General features: G+C 48.9%; 1 protein-coding gene across 7 annotated transcripts in view; it reads left to right on the top strand.

Moving 5' to 3' along the window:
* Positions 1-21679, top strand: part of CUX2 (cut like homeobox 2) — a 322161-nt gene that overhangs the window by 24587 nt on the left and 275895 nt on the right. The window contains exon 1 of one of the 7 annotated variants that reach the window (XM_065524820.1): positions 16592-16791. The exons of the other annotated variants lie outside the window; for them this stretch is intronic. The gene's annotated coding sequence lies outside the window, so the exon portion shown is untranslated. Of the gene's footprint in view, positions 1-16591; positions 16792-21679 lie in introns of those variants that run through there. 7 annotated transcript variants of the gene reach the window in all.

The following is a 21679-nucleotide window of genomic DNA, read 5'->3' on the forward strand; positions in this document are numbered from 1 at the left end:
TCTCAGGTACAGGAGAAGCTGGAGGGTGGCTGAAAGGGTGGGGCCCAAGGAGACGTTTTAGTGCATCCTTGCAGATAGTGGTGTTACAGGAAAGGGGTCCCAAGCAAGACCCCAAGATCTCACGCAAAAAAGAATTCAGAGGGAGACCGCAGTGCAAAGAGAAGCAAGTTTATTAAGAAAGTAACATGGTGAAAGAACAGCTACTCCATAGACAGAGTAGGACGTTCCCAAAAATAAGAGGAGGAACGCATCCACCCTAGGTACAATATTCGTATATACAGGGAGATATGCTCTGTGACAAGGGTTTGTGATAAAGGATTAATTTTCTTAATTACTATATTTTGCAATAATCAATATTGTTATCTTTAAAGCAAAATTAGGAATCCCTTTGTTCTCCAAATACTGGGATATCTGGACACTCCCAAGTCTGGGTCTGTTTAGTAAACATTATTAATTTGTTCCCTTAACCATAAACATCTAGAGGCTCGGAATGCTGAACTTTCTGAGGATGCAGCCCAGCAGGTCTCAGCCTCATTTTCCAGCCCTCGCTCAAAATGGAGTCGCTCTGGTTCAAATGCCTCTGACAGTGGCACCTACCACACTGGTCAGCTGGAGAGGGGCCCTCTTTGCAGGACTTCTAGGGGAGGTGGGAGGGGAGGAGGGCTACATTTCCATTCTGGAACTGGGCCCAGTCTCTGAAAAAATATGCAGACTCCACACGGAGCAAACTGGGTAGAAATAACCATATTGCCCAAAGGTCCTTGATAAGGCTAGGTCCCCCCTGGCCCCAGCGCGGGGCTTCTAGGGAGAAATAGCCAGACCAACTCCCAATGAGGAGAGCAGGACTACTGCCTGATTCCCAGACCATTTTGTTGTCTATGAGGGCCCCATTGATGCCTCAGTTTCCCTCACCTTCCAAATGGGGCACGTGACTCTTCTGACTTTCCTGGGTCCCCCCACCCAGGGTCAGCTTTCTGTATCCTAGAGGTGGAGAGGTGGGAGATGAAGTGGGGGCAGGGTGGCAGGAGCCAGATCATGTGGGGCCTTGAGGCCTTGAGGCCCCATGGTGAGGACGTGGGATTGTTTTCTAAAGATAGAGCCCCTTACATATTGGAGGAGGGGGAGGGTGATATGGAAGGGGTGCTACCAAGGAGAAGGTGGTCGTGGGGGGTCCTCAGTTCTGGCTGGGATGCCGAGGGTGGGGGCAGTGAGGGGAGTGTTGGGAGAGCATGGGCCCCTTTCTCCCCAGCTTACCCCTACCAGACCTAGCCCTGACCTCTGGGGAAGCCCCCTTCCCCGCCCCCACCTTGGGATCCCGACTGACATGGTTTTTCCAGCAGGTCCGGGGCTCCATTTAGAAGGCACTCCCGGGAAATCGGGGCAGGGAGGTGGCAGTGACTTCTCTTAGGTCTTATGGCAATGTCCTTTCTTGATTCTCTTGGAAAAACCAAGTCTGGGACCCTGAACTCTGCCTTGAGAGATCTTTATTGAAACCGAATCATGACCCCACACCCTCTCCCCAACTGAAAAGCTTTTAGTGGCTCCCTATTGTTTTTGGGACAAAGTCCAAACTTGTACCTTAAGAGGCTGGTCATGAGCACCTCCCCTCACCCTCATCCAATCCCACCATGTCATCTCTTATCACTCCCAAATCTTCCAGCCAGGGTTAAATTATTACCCAGCCCTGAAATGCCTTACACTGTCTTACCTCCAGACCTTGGCATATCCTGGTGCCCCTGCCTGGAACTCCCTTTTAAAAGCACTGTACAAATGGACACACTTCTCTCGTCTTTCATGTCTAATTTAGGAGGCTCTCCTGAACCTCCTGACTGGATTGGGGGCTCCCCCACAATAACGCACATCATAGTTGATTGAGGTTCTTTGGCTGGTCTTTTTAAGACCCATGAGGGCAGCATTTGTATCTGTCTTCTTGACTCTTGTCACAAGCACAGAGTTTGGCACATATTAGATGTTCAATAAATGCCCATGGATGGGCCAGAGTTTTGGGAAGCAGAGATCTCACTCTTGAACTTGCTGGAACCCAGCAGGAAGCAGGGGTTCTATCTGGTTTGTAGATACTGAGAAGAGCAAACTCCCTTTCCCTCAGGCCCAGCCCGGCCCAGCCTTCAGCTCTGGAAGGTTCTGTTGGAGCTGACAGCCTCTGGGAAGTGAGGACTAGACAAAGTCCCTTCTCTAAGGGCCAAGGAAAAGGTTAGGCAATTGCGGCCACCCTCGGGAAGCAGAAAGGGAAGCCTTAGCCCCTTCTTCCTTCTTCCCTGTTGTCAGCTTCATCCTCTGGAAGGCCAAGTGCCAGGAACAAAGATGAAGAGACGTGACACAGTTATCGTTCCTCCAAGAGAGGCGTGAGGCCTTCAGAAAGGAAGCAGTGACACCTGCCACCTCCTAGCCTTGGGATTCCAGGACCTCCAGCTGGCCCTGCTGCCCCGCCGCTTCCTTGGGGCTGTTCATGGGAGGTTTTCCCTCATGGCTGTGGCCCTGCAGAGGCCAGGCCCTGATCAGTGAGTCTCTGCAGGACCAAGCTGTCCCGAGATGTGCGCATGCACGGGCACACACACACACAGAGCACGGTGGATGCCTGGCTTCCCGAGCTGCACCCAGGACCCCTGCACACCGCAGTCCACAGTGTCCTTTGCTCTCCTTTCTTCCTATTTTTATTCCTGTTTGAGTCGCTATGGGACAAAGAGGAGAGCCACTGAGGAAAGCTTTTTGGGATGGGGGAGGAGGAGGGAAGCATGGCCATAGAAGGGTTTTCGGGGAATCCCACGACTGCAAGGGAAAGAAGGGCTTTTAAAAAGTAATTTGTATTATGGAAGACAAAGTTGCCCCATTATCGGAGGACTTTGCAAATAGAGAAAAGAGGAAGAAGGAGACTAGAAGAACACCCCTTGGCGTGGAGTGTGTTTCTGTCTACACCCTCGTCCTGCTTTGCCCACCTAAGTACGTCCAATTCTACATCACGGTCTTTCCACTTATAACCGCATTACCATTCTCCGCGTCATTTTGGTGTCTTTCGGAAAAGCGTTTTACCCGCCCCACGTTCTGTGAAGTGAGTGGGTCACTCTCCCCTCAGCCTGGCCCTGGCCCTGGCCCTGAGCATCTCTGTTTTGTGTTTTTTTTTTCTGCTGTGATGGAAACACTGTTTCCAGTTTTACCTACTTGGCCTTGTTCTCAGCAGGCAGGGATGTGGGGGGCGCCTCGTGGCCAAACACCTGGCTTTAGAGTCAGGCACAGTCAGGTTCAAATTCTGCCCCTGCCAATGAGACTTCAGCGCATGCACTCCGTCTGTGCCTCAGCTTCCTTGCCTGTGAAATAGGTTCCCTTGCAGCTTCACTCACAGGGAATGTCAGCAGGGTTAAATGAGTTAATTTGCCTGAAGCATTTAACCCAGGACTGGTCTAGCACAGAGTAAGTGCCCAATCCATGTTAGCGCTTCTGCTGTAGCCGCTGGCGGGTCCGCCATGCTTAGTGTATACTGGGTGCTCACTTAATCCTTGCAGAATGAATGTGGGTGGCACCTTCCCAGGTAGGTACTTTTCTGCCCGTGTGGCATGCACGTTTCTGTGGGGGACACCTTGTGTAGAGATAGATGTGTATGTGTGCACACGAACACACACTTACACACCCTCACTCAGTCTACAAAGGGAGTGCACAGGGTCGTCCTCCTGGTTGAGGGTCTGTGAGCATTTTATTGTGATTAAATATTTATCCGGGGCTTGTACTGTGAACATGGCACTTTATGGCAGATAAAATGATGTCATGTAAAAAAGGCTTGGAAAGGCTGTGTGGCCACACTCACAGAAAAGGCAGCTGTCACTGGGGAAGCAGAGCTGGGAGATAGCTCGAGCGAGGGGAGTCATCCATTCAACAAGTATTTATCTCAGCACCTACTGTGGGCCTGGGCCCAGGCCACGTGCTGGAGATGCCCTGGTGATGAAAACAGACATGCTCTCTGCTCTCGAGGTGCTGTTGGTCTGTGTGGTGTTTAGAAGTCAAATCCCTGAAGAGACCCACATTAATCAAATAATCGCACATTTCAAGTTGCAAGCCTGGCTAAGGGCTGCAGAGGAAATGAGCTAGGAATGATGAGACCGTATTATAGGGACCGGCTTTAGTCTGGAAGTCAGGGAAGGACTCCTGAGTTAGCCCAGTGAAGAGGGGCATGGTAGTCCGGTTGGAGGGTAGGAGCGGGATGTGCAAAGGCCCTGGGGTGGGAGACTGTACCTCTGGCTCCAGCAAGTGAAAGGTGGGCAGTGTGGCTGGAGTGCAGGGTGAGGGGCAGATAGGCAGGATGTGGCTGGGAAGCAGGGGACAGGGCGGGATCCCACGAATCTTGTAGGCCCTGCTGAGGTCGTTATCATGAATGGGAGGGGACAGAAGAGGAGGAGGATAGAAGGAATTTGAGGACGGAGAGCCTGGACTGGGAGACCTGGCCAGAAAAGGAGGCTTGGCTGTTCCCTCCACCATCCTCTGGCCCAAGTCTGCATGTCTAGCCTCCCTGGGCATCCAGAAAGTTCCCCAGTCTCCAGGATGAGGAGGCCGAGGTTGGCACAAGAATAAAGCAATTTCCCTGGGCAGATGAGGAGGGGGTTGAGGGTGGATCTCACCACATTCAAATACAGGCTTCTTTTCTGCCATGTATTATTTACCTAGGGGCTTGTGAAAAAGAAAAGGATCCAAAAACAACAACAACAAGCAAACACCCCCTCCTCCCCGCCCCCCCCCCCAATCCAACATTGCTCCAGGCATGCAGCCTGAGGGAATGAGCAGGTTTTTTCCTCCGTGTCTGTGTGTGTGTGTGTGAGCATGTGAGACGCTGTGCTAGAGCTCCAGGTCCCAACCAGCATAGGTGGCTCTGGGGCCTTTGGGACGTCGGGAGGCAGCACCATCACCTCCCACAGCCCTGGCAAAGGTTGGCCTCATGGGGCCTGCACTTTGAGAAACGGTGGGCTTCTGTTTGAGATCTGTCTGGTGCTCCAGTAACTCCAGCAGGGCCTGCCTTGGGGGCTGGGGGTTCTCAGGCAGGCTGGCTCCTGGAAGGGTAAAATTCCCAGAGGAAGGGAGGCAGCGAGTCCGGGGGATTTGGCGGCCGCCCCTGCATAGCATTATTCTGTGCCTCACACATTCTTATTAGCATCGTAATCGCTCCAAAATACTGATTCATTATTGCACTCCGAGCTGCAGACGGAGGCAATGGGGTTTAATAGTTCCATATGAGCCATTCTGGGCTGTTGAGTAAATATTGCTCATTGTGAAAAATTGGGTAAATGTGTGTGTTTATGCTGTCAAGGAGTGCGGCACCAGCCAAGTAGGTAGCTGGTGTCTGGACATGCACCCAGCAAGGTGGTGGGGACAGGGGAATGAATGTTCTCTGGGAAATATCTGCCTCCTGTCTGGCTGGCCTTGGAAAAGTGTTCTTTGGACATGGACATTGGGATCAAGAAAGGGGCTTCACCCCAAAATCAAGGTGGAAGGAGCCTCATATTTCTTGTGCATGTGCAAATGGCTTAGAAGTGGGCAGGAAAGACCTTGGGCTTTCCAAGCTTGTAGAGACAAATGATTGGATTCAGAATCTGAGAGCTCGTTACCATCGGCAGCAGGAGGCTATGTGGCAGGTGAGAAGTGTGCAGGTGAGAGGGTTTGACTCTGGGTTCCCTGTTCAACTACCTGCTAATTGTGGCAAGTTACCTGACCCCTCTGTGGCCTCAGTTTTCTCATCTGTAAAATGGGGATAAAATAACTTCCTCGTAGGGCTGTCATGGGATTTAAACATACGCTTATAACATTCAAGTGGTGTCAGTTGGCATCGTGCACAAGAAATGTTCACTGTTAATATGATTCTTGTCTAGCATGGAGAGAAGGCCTGGGTTTGAATCTGGCTATCTCAGGGCTTTGATTTTGAGAATCTGATGAAAGCTATGGATCTTCTTTTCAGAAATATGATGGGGACTTAGCATTTTGCATGTAGTTTCAGGGAGTTGCAAGATTCCCCCAAATCTAGCCATGTACCCCAAGTTAAGAGCTCTACTTTTATCATGCATCTTGCTCTGGGGTGGAAGTAAGGCACAGAATTTGGAGCTGCCTAGAAGTAGGTTTCAGCCCAAGGCCTGGGTTTTATCCTGGTTCTGCCTCATATTTGCTGTGAAATTGGGCAAGTGAAAGACCCATCTCTGAGCCTCAGTCTTTTTTACCTAATGTTGAGTGCTTCATGTGGAAAGGACTTGGAGTATATAAAGCACTGGGCCCAATGCCCGGCATACAGTACTCAGTAAATATCATCCTCATAATTCCTTCTGGTTGAAGACCTAAGAGTTGCTAAATGTAGACTCTGCCTGTCTGCTGTTTTTATAGTCTGTGTATAATTTCATTATCTGAAGTTCTTGGGTGTGATCCTGCTAATGTTGCCTGTTGATTAATGGTAGACCAGTTCTCCATTTGTTTTGTAATTTTGGATTGAGAGGTCATCTTTGGTAGGCTTGTATGTCTGTGAATTCTGTGTGACCAGGATTGACCTTAGTGCAGAAGTCAGCCAGATAGCAAATATTTTTCACTTTGCAGATGACAGTCTCTAACACAATGACTTAACTCTGCCTTTGTGGAAAACAGTGATAAACAGTAAATAAACTAATGAGTGTGACTGGATTTGACCCAGTGCCGATGGGATTTGGCCTACAGGTCATTGTTTGCTCACCCCTGTTTGTTTGTTTGTTTGTTGAGATGGAGTCTCGCTCTGTTGCCCAGGCTGTAGTGCAGTAGCACGATCTCAGCTCACTGCCTCTGCTGAGTTCAAGCAATTCTCCTGTTACAGCCTCCCGAGTAGCTGGGACTACAGGTGCACATCACCACGCCTGGCTAGGTTTTGTATTTTTAGTAGAGACGGGGTTTGACCACATTGGTCAGGCTGTTCTCAAACTCTTGACCTCAGGTAATCCACCAGCCTTGGCCTCCCAAAGGGCTGGGATTACAGGCATGAGCCACCACACCCAGCCACCCCTGTGTTATTAATAGACATATTTTGTATTTGTTTTGGCTTAATGTCCAGCAGTATTACCATGCGAGAATGATTTTTAAGTTAATTTCTGGGGGCAGAGAACAGTAGTTCTCAAAGTGTCGTCCCTGGACCAGCAGCATCAGCATCCCCAAGAAATTTGTTAGACATGCAAATTCTCCAGCTCCAACCCAGATCTCCTGAGTCAGGAATCCTGGGGATGGGACCCAGCAGTTTCTAGTTTAACAGGTTGCCCAGGTGATTCGGATCCATACTCACGTCTGAGAACTCCAAAGGGACAATCAATTTGAACTCCAAACCCATGCAAGTGCAGGATTATGGTTATACATTCTCAGGGGAAGCTACCTTTGGGTTTTCCAAACTAGAGGCAAGGCAGAGACAGATCAAGGTGTGTCTTCTTCCAGTGTTAGTGGACAGAGGTGTTCTGATCCACATTCTCGCTGAGTGTGAAGGTCTCTTCAGTACTAAGATGGGCACCTATTCCACGCCCCACTCCTTTATTGCAGAGGACACTTAATTATTAGTTCACATACTTAGCAGTCTGAGTGAGTTTCCTCTTTAGTTTTGTCCCTTGGGAATTTCTTACTTTTTCCAGAACTCACCTATATATTTAAAGGGATGCTGGTATACCTTATCCAGTATTTCTGGGTGTTTTATAGTGGGAGCATTTCAGGTTATATTGTCTTCCATGTTACTGGACACTGAAGTCCTCTCAATGTAATGAAAATTAGCTTCTCCTTTAGAATTATTTTTAGAAGGTCTGGTAGCCTCTTGCTTCATGGGTGACCTGACGCTTTTCACTTACCCTGGGGTCTGGGCCACTTTGTCACTCACAGGGACCAAAGGCTGAACAAATCCTGGGAGTCTCTCTACCTTAGCTCTGCCTGGAACTGGAGTCCAGTTCAGCCGACATTTGTTAAGCACCCATTGGGTGAGGGGTGAGGGGAGTTCACTTTATACAAGTGACAAGAATCTTTGCTAGAGGACACCACCCCATGGTCAGTGTACTCAGGGACCTTCCTCTATTCCAGCATGTAAATCTCCTTGCTCTGCTCTAGGGAAACTTGACTACTCTAGGGAGGAGGGTCAGAATGGTGTCAGGATGAAGAGCACTGGCTTTGAAACCCACTGGAATCAAGTTCAACTCCCAGCTCTGCCTTTATAAGCTGTGTGATCTTGAGTGAGCCTCTGCCCCTCTCTGAGCAAGGGGGGGATGACTGAGGGTTGCTGTTAAGGAACCAGTGAGATCATTTATGGGAAGCACTCGGCCAAGCACCTGGTCCATACGGTGAGTCCTCTAGGGAGCACCTCCAATGGATGTTTGTTACTGGAATGGCCGTTGTGAGTCTGCTTCTCATAATAACCGACTTGGAGAAGTCGGACTGGGGAGGTAGACTGGCTCTTGGGTGCTCCAGAGGCCATCGTGTCACAGATACAACTTGGGGTAGCAGCCCTGCACTCCAACACCGTTCCTGTAGTGACCTTTCTTCATGCTTTCCACCTCTGCTCAGTCATGTGACTCAACCCAGGAAGACAGGGAAGCTGCCAGTCATAGTATGCCATCCCTCTGGCTACAGTGATTGAACCACCGGAGAGTCACATGACTTAAGCTGGGCCAATCAGAATTCTCTGGTACTTTTCAGCTGGAGCAGAAAGTCTGTGTTTTCTCTATAGCTGAGATGTGGGAAGGAAGGAAGGAAGCAAGGAAGCCTGAAGGAAGGAAGTCTAGAGCCACCTGGAGGCAGGGTTTCAGACAACTTCATGGGGACAGAGTGAAACCAGCCTGCAGGGAAAGGCTAAGAGACAGAGTCCTGATTTGAATCATCCTGAGGGCATTCTGTCTCCTTATCATTTGATTACAGGAGCCCAACCCATGTTTTTATTTGTGTGTTTGGTTGTTTAAGCTTGTTCAGACCCAGTTTCTGCCACTGGGTCTGAAACACCCCCCAAAACATGTCTCCCCATGGAAGGTTCCAGGAACTCTTGGCCACTCCATTCTGTGTGACCAAAATTCTCCAAACGTGAGCCAGACACAAGTCATGTCTGCCAACCTGGCATGGTGTTGACAGGCGGGTCTGGTGCAGGATGTGCCCTGTTGTTTGAAGAACATCATGTGGAGAACAAGGGGACAGACGGAGGCCATAGGGTGTGCCAGGACACAGGGCTGGGCAGAACTCCACCGCCCTTGGGATTTGAGTATCCCAGAATAAGGAACATTGGGGCAGTGACATGGCCATGTTCGAATCACTAAACCACCCTGAGAAATAAGGTCCGGCGCAGAGCTTCAGCAGATGTTCAGATTCTTTTCCGAGCAGCCCATCACGACCCCCTAGCAAGAGTCACCTGCCCTCCCCACCGATCACACCCTAGCCCAGCAGGGAATGGCTTTTGACCACTTTTAAAAAGTGGCCTGCAGAGCCTGGCGAAGTCCCTCCTGTGTCCCCAAGCCCACCACACCTGCTCCGTTCTCCCCACTTTATCTTTGATCTCAAAAAAAGATCATCTTGGAAAAGATTGTTTTGTGTGCAGTTTACTCAAATGCCACTTTTTCTAATTTTGCCAGAGTTGCCCTCCCTACTTTCCCTCTTCCTTTTCTTTCTTTCTTGGATTTGCTCTGGGGTTGGCTTCCTCGAACCAAAATAACTCTCACAATGCACAGGGAAAAGTGCTTCCTGTGGATGAATGACATCTGTATGAAAAGCCAGCAAGCCGGCCGATTTCTGTCCTTTGAAGACGCTTGTCAGCGAGTGCTGCGGTGAAGTGTCAGGCGTCACCCGGGGTGACTGTGGAGATGCCTGCAACAGTGAGCTTTTTAATTTTTTTTCCAGAAAGCCTTCAGCCCAAACTTTGGGCTCTCCGGGGACCCAGGAGCGCATCCATTTTCTGAGGAGATGAAAAGCGATGCTGGTTTGAGCAGCTGGTGTTTTCTCCTGTGTTCCCGGCAGGGCCCTGCAGCAGTGCCTTTGTAGCTCACCTGCTCTGCCTTACGTGGTTCAACTCCGCTCCCTTCTTCCCTGATTCATGTGCCCACGTGAGGGGCTGTTTGCACCCTGAGAGGAGAGGAGATGGGGTACCGGTAATGCCCCCATAGCTCTCCTGTTGGACAGGAGGGGAAAATCTCTCAGTTAAGAATGTGGCCCTGGGTCAGGTTTGGTGGCTCATGCCTGTCATCCCAGCACTTTGGGAGGCCGAGGCAGGTGGATCATTTGAGGTCAGGAGTTCGAGACTAGCCTGGCCAACATGGTGAAACCCTGTCTCTACTAAAAATACAAAAATTAGCCGGGCTTGGTGGCCTGCACCTGTAATCTCAGCTACTCAGGAGGCTGAGGCAGGAGAATTGCTTGAACCCGGGAGGCTAAGGTTGCAGTGTCCGTAGACCGCGCCTCTGCATTCCAGCCTGGCGACAGAGCAAGACTCGGTCTAAAAAAAAGAAAAAAAGAATGTGGCCCTGGAGTCAGACTGGGTCTGGGTTCAAATCTCTGAGCCTCAGTTTTCCTATCTGAAGAATGGGGTTGTTAGGTTTAGTGATGACAGTATGGGAAAATTACTTCCTTAGCACGGAGCCTGTTACGTAGTAAGGGCTCACCTCTCCAGGTTCACCCTGGCTGACCCTTTCTCTTAGCCCATGTGCTGCCATGTTGAAGTTAGCGCAGCTCTGGAGGGCAGTATTATCTCCCTCTTCCATGCTCTTCCCCTTGCCCACAGTAACGTTCCATACTTGGTCTGTCCAGTGGACTCCTCCTATTCATCCATCAGGGCCCAGCTTAAAGCATCACCTCTCTTTAAAGCTCAGTCAGCAACTCCATCCTAAGGCTGGCCATAAACAAAACCTTGCTCTGTCTCTCTCTCTCTCTTTCTCTGTGAGTGTGTGTGTGTGTCTTATTTTCTCATAGCTCTGGAGGTTAGAAGTTTGAGATCAAGGTTTCAGCAGGTTCTTTCTGAGACCTCTCTTACTGGCTTACAGATGCCTGTCTGCTCCCTGTGTCTTCACACGGTCATACCCCGGGCATGTCTGTGTCTTCATCTCTTATTAGAAGGACACCCATCAGATTGAATTAGGGCCCACTGTCATGATCTCATCATCTCATTTTTACCTTAAATACGTCTTTAAAGGCCCTACTCCAAATACAGTCTCCAAACACATTCTGAAGTCCTGGGGGTTAGGACTTCAGTTGGGGAGGCGGGAGTTCAGCTCCTCATAAAAAGGTCACCATGTCTAGGTGTGCTTCTAGACGATACCTGTGTGGGCTTCAGTCCCTACAGAACCCTAGAGCATGGCTTTTGACAGCCCCAGGGCCTGGCTCATGTGATGAGAATGGGAGGGTCGCTGCATGGGGGATGCCTGCCGGCCTGGGAGCTCCTGTCCGTGGAGTTTGGCTGCCTTCCGTGACTCGAGGCCCAGGCACACACCTCCATGCTCTGCCTGATCTTACAAGGAGTTTGTAAGTCTCTGATCTGCCCACAGCAGCCATGGAGGCATAAGGAGCCAGAATCTCAGCTATCCAGGGAGTTTTAGAAGGGAATGGGGGTGCCTGAAGACATCCTGCCCAGCTTCAGCAAGTGGGGGTCTCTGGACAATCTCCTAGGGACACACAAGAAATAAAACTGTTGTTAACACTATCTATGGGTTTGTCCTCCCTCTCTCCCTTCCTCCCTTCCCTCTCTCCCTCCTTCTCTCCCTCCCTTCCTTCCCTCGCTCCTTCCTTCCTTCTTTCCTTCCTTCCTTCTTTCTTTTTCAAGATTTTCTTTAGAGCAGTTTTAGGTTCACAACAAAATCAAGAGTTACCATATCCTCTCTGCCCCAACATGTGCATAGCCTCCCCCATTATCAACATCCCCCACCAGAATCGTACATTTGTTACAAATCAATGTACATTGACACATCATTACCCAGAGTCCATAGTTTACATTAGGGTTCATTCTTGGTGTGGTATGTTCTATGGGCTTGGACAAATGTATAATGACATGTATCTGCCATCATAGTATCATACATAGGATTTTTGCTGCCCTAAAAATCATCCGTGCTCTACTACTACATCCCTCCCCACTCTCTCCAACCTCTGGACACCAGTGACCCTCTTACTGTCTCCATAGTTTTGCCTTTTTCAGAATTCCGTATAGTTGGAATCATACAGTATGTAGCCTTTTCAGATTGGCTTTTTTCACTTAGCAACATGCCTTTAAGATTCTTCCATGTGTTTTCCTGGGTTTTTAGCTCATCTTTTTTTTAGTGCTGAATAATATTCCATTGTCTGCAGGTACCACTGTTTGTCCATTCACCCACTGAAGGACATTTTAGTCGGTTCCAAATTTTGGCAATTATGAGTAAGGCTGCTGTAAACATCTGCCTCCAGGTTTTTTTGTGTGTGTGTGTGTGTGGACATAAATTTTCACCTCCTTTGAGGAAATATGAAGGAACAAGATTGATGGATCATATAGTAAGAGTATGTTTAGTTTTTAAAGAAACTGCCAAAATGTCTTTCAAAGTGGCTACAGCATTTTACCTTCCCACCAGCATTGAATGAGAGTTCCTGTTGCTCCACATCCTTGCCAGTACTTAGTGTTATCAATGTTCTGGATTTTGGCCATTCTGATAGGTGTGTAGAGGTATCTCATTATTGTTTTTTTTTTTTTTTTTTTTTTTTTTTTTTTTTTTTTTGAGACGGAGTCTCGCTCTGTCGCCCAGGCTGGAGTGCAGTGGCCGGATCTCAGCTCACTGCAAGCTCCGCCTCCCGGGTTCGGGCCATTCTCCTGTCTCAGCCTCCTGAGTAGCTGGGACTACAGGCGCCCGCCACCTCGCCCGGCTAGTTTTTTGTATTTTTTAGTAGAGACGGGGTTTCACCGTGTTAGCCAGGATGGTCTCGATCTCCTGACCTAGTGATCCGCCCGTCTCGGCCTCCCAAAGTGCTGGGATTACAGGCTTGAGCCACCGCGCCCGGCCTATCTCATTATTGTTTTAATTTGCATTTTCCTGATGATATACGACTTGCAGAATCTTTTCATATATTTATTTGCATATTCTGTATATCTTCTTTGGTCTGTTAAGGTCCTTGGTCAATTTTTTCAACAGGCTATTTTCTTATTGTCAAGTTTTAGGAGTTCTTTGTATAAAAGTCCTATATCAGATGTGTCTTTTGCAAATATTTTCTCCCAGTCTGTGGCTTGTTTTCTCATTCTGTTAATACTCCCTTTCCAGGAGCAGAAGTTTTTAATTTTAATGAAGTCCGGCTTATCAAGAATTTATTTGCTTTTGGTGTTGTATCTAAAAAGTCAACACCAAACCCAAGGTCATCTATATATTTTCCTATGTTATCTTCTGGGAGTTTTATAGTTTTGCATTTTACATTTAAGTCTATGATCCATTTTGAGTTAATTTTTGTGAAGAGTGTAAGGTCTGTGTCTCTATTGATTTTTATTTTTTATTTTTGGCATGTGGCTGTCCAGTTGTTCCAGCACCATTTGTTGAAAAGACAAATATCTCTTCTCCATTTTATTGCCTTTGCTCCCTTGTCAAAGATCAGTTGACTATATTTATGTGGGTCTATTTCTGGGCTCTCTATCCTGTTCTATTGATCTATTTGTCTATTCTTTCTCCAATACCACACTGTCTTCATTACTGTAGCTTTATAAGTCTTGAAGTTCAGTAGTGTCAGTCCTTGACTTTGTCCTTCTCCTTCATGTTATGTTGGCTATTCTGGGTCTTTTGCCTGTCCATATAAACTTTAGAATCATTTTGTCAATACCCACAAAAATAGCTGGCTGGGATTTTAACTGGGATTGCACTGAGTCTATAGATCAAGTTGGGAAGAACTGACAACTTGACAATATTGAGTCTTCCTATCCATGAACATGGACTATCTCCCCATCTGTTTAGTTCTTCTGTGATTTTATTCGTCAGTTTTGTAGTTTTACTCATATAGATCTTGCACATAGTCTGTTACATTTAGCCTTGCTTTATTTATATATATAATAGTTAGTCTACATGTGTTTGTGTTCCTGTCAAGAGCAGGTTCCCACACCCCGTGGGCCTCCCCACCCCCAGGCAGTTCCCTCTGTGTTTGTAACCCTTTGTCCATCTCTCCATCACAATACTTTGCTGATTGCAATATCTACCTCAAGGAATGGCAAACTTTCATGAGCTTAGGGACAGGCAAGTAACATGAATGGTAGATCTGGCTCTGAGTAAAGTAGGAGGAAGCTTGTTGGGGGCACGGGGTGCTAGGCAACTGGGGAGACCTGGCCCTGCCTCAGGGAAATAAAATTGATTAAAATACTGGGCTGGACGGATAAAATACCTGATTACTGGCTGACTGTGGCCCTTGGGCCTGCTTGTTTACAGTCCCTGGTTGTATTTATGCCCTCTTCCCAGCCCCATCAAGACAGGGAGCTCTTTGAGGGCAGGGACACCTCCCCCCACCCCAACTTCAGTGTCCTGTGCTGGGGGGCACACACATTGCAGAAGTGAGCAAATTTTTGGTGAAGAAACACATTTGCTGTTATCCTACTCATTCTTTTCAAAAGTAAAATATATTCAATGTAGCCATTATAGAAAGAACAGATAAGCAAAAGAAGAAAATAAAAATGGTCCACTTAAGAGATAAATTTTTATCACAGTTTCTTTAGATCTTTTGTTGACATGTCACAGGCAGAAAAAGGCACAGATCCTATAGGTTCAGCTCAGCTGTCACAAACTGAACATACTCATGGAATTTCCACTCGAATTAAGAACTAGAAAATCCCTGGCCCACCTAGAGGCTCCTTCATATCCCTTCTAGTCACCGCCAACCACCCACTCCCCAGCACAGATTAGTCTTACTTGTTTGGAATCAACCAGCCTGTGCTCTTCTGTGTCTGGTTACTTTTACCAACATTATGTTCTCAAGATTCACCTGTGTTGTGTGGCATTACAGTTCGTTCTCATTGCTGTGTAGCATTCTATTTTGTGACTACACCACAATTTATTCATCCACTCCACACTATTCAGGGACATTTGAGTGACTTCAGTTGAGGGCTTCTACAAACAATGCTGTTAGGAACATTGGTTCATGAGTGCCTTTTAGTGCACAGGGGCACACAGTTTTCTTGGGTATAAATAAGGGTTTCTCAATCTTGGCACCATTGACGTTTGGGGCCAGAGAATTCTTTGTTGTGGGGGCTGCTGTGTGTGTTGTAGGATGCTCAGCAGCGTCTCTGGCCTCTACCCACTCGATGCCATAGCATCCCCCAAGTTGTAACAATAAAAAATGTCGGCCGGGCGCGGTGGCTCAAGCCTGTAATCCCAGCACTTTGGGAGGCCGAGACGGGCGGATCACGAGGTCAGGAGATCAAGACCATCCTGGCTAACCTGGTGAAACCCCGTCTCTACTAAAAATACAAAAAACTAGCTGGGCGAGATGGCGGGCGCCTGTAGTCCCAGCTACTCGGGAGGCTGAGGCAGGAGAATGGCGTAAACCTGGGAGGCGGAGCTTGCAGTGAGCTGAGATCCGACCACTGCACTCCAGCCTGGGCGACAGAGTGAGACTCCATCTCAAAAAAAAAGAGAAAAAAAAAAAGTCTCCAGGGGCTGGTCATGGTGGCTTATGCCTGTAATCCCAATGCTTTGGGATGCCAAAGCAGGAGGATCACTTGGAGCCAGGAATTTGAAACCATCCTGGGCAACACAGGGAGACCCTGTCTCTACAAGAAAATTTAAAAATTAGCTGGGTGTGGTGGCAAGCACCTGTAGTTCTAGCTACTCTGGAGGCTGGGGCAGGAGAATATCTTGAAGAGTTCGAGGCTGCGGTGAGCGATGATCACACCACTGCGCTCTAGCCTGGGGGACAGAGAGATACCATGTCTCAAATAAAAAAAACGGAATTTTAGATAAACAATGACTGATTTTCAGTATAAGTATATCTCATGCAATGTTTGGGATATACTTATACTGAAAAAAACATACATTGTTTATCTGAAATGAAATGTGTCTGGGTGTCCTGTATTTTATCCAGCAAGGCTTAATTCCATTTCTTCTGTCTTCTGAACACTGCAGTGATTAACATCCTGGAAGCTGAATCTTTGCATACAAACTGTGTTTCCCAATCTAGGCTTCTCATTTGAATCACTTGGGGGCTTGTTAAAGCCCAGCATCTGGGCCCCACCCCAGGTCTCTCAAAACAGATTGCAGGCTGGGTTGAGACTGAATTTGTTAACTAAGTCCCCAGGTGATTCAGAGCCAAAGCCATAGGGTAAACACCTGAGGGGAGTAAATTGTGAGGGCCACCCGCCTATTTTGCTAAAGTGGAAGATGGGGCAGGGATACGCCCTAACTGTTCCCTGCCTGATCAGCTGGGTCAGCTCTCACCTGTGAGTGAAGATAGGCGCTTATCTTTGCCCAGCCTTGCCCGGGACCCCTCTGATGTGGCCCTCTGCTTGGACAGGGGGCTGAGGGGGTGCCCCTACCTTGAGCTGCCCCTCAGCTCAGCCCAGAGCCTGCCCTGGCTTCACAGGAAGCAGCAGCTGAACTTTGGCAGCAGGAGGGAAGTGGGGGGTTGTGGGCACCAGAACCAACTGCATTGATTTCTGGCTGCAGTTCTTGGAAGGCCTGTCATGAGGAAAACAGGCAGCGGGTAAACAGCAGACGGCAGTGGGGCCTAGCAGCTGGGAGGACCTGGCTGGACCTAGGAACCTGTCTTAGCTTGTGGTACCGGCCAGGTCTGGCCACCACTGGGGACGCCGTGCCCCTCGGGCCCAGGCCTGAGGCTCTCGAGACCCCACCATCTAGCCAGGTAAGGTTTGCCCAGACCTGGTCCCCCAGAACTGTCTCTCTTGCTCTGCCCCTACCTGTTCAGAGCCTTAGGGATTCAGGGTTCATTCATCCAGTCCCCCACGGGCCTTCTCTGGACCAGGCCTGGCGGAGTCACACCTGAGGGCTGCAGAGGATGGAGACAGCCACCCCGCCCCCCCACCCCGCCCCACCCTGAGCCCTGCTCACAGGAGCAGCCGCTCTCCCTGGCTCTGGAGGGCAGATCTGACTACTGTTCCATCCCAGCTGCTGCCGGGCAGCCCTGGAGCCGTCAGACCGCAGCCAACTGGGCAGGCCGACCCCGTCTGCGCAGAGCCGCCGCAAAATTACAGCTCAGACAGGATCAATAGGATCAGGTCGAGGGGCCTTCGGAGGATGATTTTGCTTTGAGGAGAGGTCAGAGGGGCTTCAGACTTACAAATTTATTATTTAAGGGAGGATTCCTGGTGGTCCGTAAGAGTTTGTTGGACAGGGAGTCGGCCTCTCTCTGGTCTCCCGGATGTTCTCTGGGGTGGAGTAAAGTGTCTAGGCTGTTTGTGATGGGGTGAGCTGGGTGCCTTCCTCGGCAATGAGTAGAGGGGATGATCGGGGTTTGGGGGCAGCGTTTGGGTGCGCAGAGGGAGCTACTCACCTCCCATGTCCGTTTGCTGCTGATGTTTTCTGGGGAGAGCTGATTTGACAAATATATTTGTGTGTCGTGCTGTCTTTTTACTTATTTGAACACTTATTGTAGGCCTGGCATTATTCTAGGCTGAGGGAATCAGGTCATGACCAAGCCAGATGGAGCTTATAAGTCTCATTATTTGTCCTTACTGGGGAGGAATCCAAGGCCCAGAGTGTCCAAGTGATTTGCCCAGAGTCACTCAGCAAGAGGCCCCTGCCAGGTTCTACTCTGCCAAGGAAATGAACAAAATAAGTCTCCATCAGACCAAGTGGGAAACTGAGTCTGAATAATAATGATGATGAGAATAGCCAGCCTTCAGTAAGGGCTTAGCAGGTGGCTGGGCACTGTGCTAAGTGAACCCCATGAGGTTGGTACTATTGTTATCCCATTATAAAGTTGAGAAAACTAAGGCTCAGAGAGGTGAATTCACATTCTTGAAGTCACACAGCTAGTCAGTGGCAAAGCTCGAATTTGAACCCAGGACTTTGGCTTTCAAGCTTAACCACACATCATGTGGATACTTTCTGAAGTTCCCACGAAAGCCCTGTGCACTGGAGAGGCAAGTTAGCGTCATCATTTTTATAAAGGTCAGGTCCTCAGGCTGGGATATGCAGTTGAGGAGGATGCTGATCCGCCACTGACTTTATCCAGAACTGATTTAAGGAGCAAAACAAAACACCTGGCATGTAATAGCAATATTCACAATGGAAGTAACAGATGCCATTTTTGAGCAGTTGAATAATTCCCACGTGTCTCCTACCATGTAGAGATGACCCAGAGGACTTCAAATCCATAGCTGCATTCTTATTCCCATTTGATGGATGAGGAAACTGAGGCTGGGGGACTCACTTGCCAAAGCTCACACAGCCAGGAAGTGGCAGAGCTGGGATTTGAATTCTGTTGGCTACACAGCTCACAGAGCCTCCTTGCTGGTTCTCCCAGCAGCTGCTCCATGGAGCCAGTGGGAGCTTCTGAGCTCTTCTGGGGTCTCTCAGTAGCTCAGAGCGTAGATACGACTCACCCTTCTCTCCATCACTCAGCAGACGGTCTAGCCTTCTCCCAGGTTCCAGTCTGTTTCCAGCCCTGCTCGAGACTCTTACATTTTACCCTCCTAAGTCCTCCTTTCTAATCAGGTCAGACGTTGACTACGAGCCCCAAAATAATAATGCCAAGTGCAGCCTTTGCTGCGTTGGATTTCCTGCTTGCTTAGCAGAATGGAAACTTTGGCGTGGGTATATGTGTGTCCTTAAAAAAAAAAATCCTTTATTTACACTGCTCTTGTTTTGATAAGATATGACTCTTAACGAGGCTTTAATTCAAGGTCAAAGAGTTGAGAAGTTGGCGAGAAAACCCGTCGCCCCTCGGGGCCCTGCTGGACACATAAACGGCCAAAGGATGGCTCTTTTCATCTCCTCTTTTAAACAGTCCCATTGCAACAGAGCTATTCCTTACACGACGAGGTAAAATATTTGAACTGATTGTATTGCCTGTTCCTAACTGTTTGCAGAATACATCTCTGCCCCCCGCTTGACTATTTATTTTTTCCTTTGCCGTAGTTCAAGGGAAATAATTTATTAACTTGGGAATTCCAAATAGTGCTCCTCAACCCCGCAGTCCCCCGAGGCCCAAGCCGGCCTCTGCCTGCCCTGCTCAGGGAGTTGAAAGAGGCCTTTCCTTGAAAGGCGCAGCCATGTGGCAGGGCCCAGGCAGAGGCGGGCAATGTATTCACAGACATGACTCGCAGACCCCGAGTGTCTTGAACCCCAGCCTCTGGGGACTGGCGCGGCCGTGCCATCGACCTGAACCCCCTGGACTTCTGCCCCCCTGGACTGATGGCCTAAATCCATCAGGCTCACCAGCCCCGGTCTTGGACCACTGAATAATTTACGGTCCCTCGGAGCGGCGAGGAGCAGGTCACTGGAGTTCATGGGTTAATAACAGGTTTGGTTTTCGATGTCAGCAGCTCTCTTGATAACGTATGAAAGAATCCTATTCTGTTGATTAGATTTTGAAATGGATCAATTTTTAATCAGCCAAACACCTGACTCACTCAATAAGCGTTGCATTGTGGAGACAGGATGGAGGCCGGCTTTATTTACAAGAGTGTTTGTTTTTTGGGGGCCATACGCAAATTCCCACCCAGATCCCTCCTCCTGGAAGAAATTGACCAGATTATCTCCCACCTCAAATGGCAGCGTTTGATTCATCTTCTGATTAGTTGCAAAATCCATGGGTCTGTTTAAGAGATAAGAACGACAGCTAAAGGTTTGATTTAGTCTTCCGTGGTTATTGATGGCAAAAGCATTTATTTGCCAATGAAGAAATTTTTGCTTAATGTAACAACAAGAAAGAAGAGAGGAAACAAAGGGAGTCCAGGGGTGGCAAAAGCATCTCAGCTCTGGGGGTACCTGGGGTTTCCATCCCTGTCCTTGGAGATTTTCAGAACAATGGTATAGAAATCAGTGAATGAGTACATTGAATTTGCAGGTGGCTAATTGTGGAGCCACCTTGGGGTGCTGCTTCTGGTCATTAAATTTATTCATTCAACAACCAGTTGAGCCCACACTGTGCCTGGCACCAGACTAGGCGTCGGGGATGAGTCGACATTGAGAGAGACAAGGTTCCTGCCCTCGCAGAGCTTCCATTCTGGTGGGAGGAGCCAAGGAGGAAAGAAAGGACAGTGTCCAATCACTAAGGCATGCTGAGCGTTGGGAGGAAGCAGAGAGAAAGTTACCAGAGAAAGGAACAAGAGCATCTCATTTCAGGTATTGGGGGCCAGGTGCAGCAGCTTATGCCTATAATCCCAGAACTTTGGGAGGCTGAGGCAGGAGGCTCACTTGAAGTCAGGAGTTTAAGACTAAGCCTGGCCAACATAGTGAGACCCCCATCTCTACAAAAAAATTTAAAAAATTAGTTGGATGTGGTGGCATGCATCTGTGGTCCCAGCTACTCAGGAGGCTGAGGCAGGAGGATCACTTGAGCCTGGGAATTTTAGGCTGCAGCGAGCTATGATCACGCCACCTCATTCCAGCCTGGGTGACAGAGAAAGATCCTGTCTCTAAAAATAAAAAGAGTTTGGGTTTTCTCTATAGTGCAATTAGGATCCATGGACAGGTTTTGAACAGGGGGGTGGCTTGTTTGAGTTTGGCGATGGAAAAGGTTACTCAGGAGGGTGGGCTGGGAGACCCTTGAGGGGTCTGCTATAGCCATCTGGTGAGTGATGATGGTGGCTTAACTGGGGGAAGCAGATGGATTCGATCATTCTGGTCAGGGGCCAGGTGGCTGAAAAAAAGGAGGCGTGCGTGGGACCACCTGGGGTCCCAGCCCAGCCTAACGAGGCCTACAGCCCCAAGCCTATCCTGGCCTGGTCCCATGGGGACTGAGGAACTACTTGCAGCAGAATGTTAGCTGTCTGTGGACTGGGAAGAGCTGGGACCTGGTGGCCCAGAGCTTGCGGACTTGGGCTCTGAGGTCGGATAGATGTGGGAGCTTTCCATCTCACTGCCTTTTACAAACTGGTGGCCTCAAACAAATTGTCATTCACACGTACAAGCAGGTTAGAATAATTTTTGGTCTAAGACTTTCCGGAAGGACTCCTAAAAACTACCAACAGTGGTTGCCCCTGGGAAGGGGTTCTTGGGGTGGGTAGGGGATTTACTTTCTCCTCTGGTAGCCTCTGAGTTTATGCTACAGGTGAGTATTATCTAGTCAAAATTGTCCACACCATCTGCGACACTCAGCAGCATGGACCTCTGGTGGCCTTCTGAACGAGGGCTGGTTTTGCCCCATTTTACAGATGAGGCTCAGACAGGGGCAGTTGCTTGCCTACAGTCACACAGCCCTACCTGGTCGCTGCAGCCCCTTCCCAGGCCCTGACCCCTCCCTGTCTTGCCTTCCCTGCTGTATTTTCGGCTTGCTTCCTCGTTGCCGTTGGTTAAGTTTGTAGACTTAGTGGGACCTAGAAGAGCAAGATTTTCCCCGGCATGAGTAGTGATTTCTCATTCCCCCGTGCTCTGCTCTAAGAATCATCGATTGGGCAGCTTTATTTATTAGCTTAATCTTTGCACATCCCTCAGCGGCGCTGTTCTCCCACCTGCTTTGTCCAGGGCAGAACAGCCTGTGCATACACCTGTGTGCGTGTGTGTCCAGGCCAGTTCGTGTGGGTGTCCACATGGGGTATTCCAAGTGTGGGTTTGGGACTGGGTGG

The sequence above is a fragment of the Macaca fascicularis genome, chromosome 11, assembly GCF_037993035.2.
Source record: "Macaca fascicularis isolate 582-1 chromosome 11, T2T-MFA8v1.1".
Taxonomy (NCBI): Eukaryota; Metazoa; Chordata; class Mammalia; order Primates; family Cercopithecidae; genus Macaca; species Macaca fascicularis.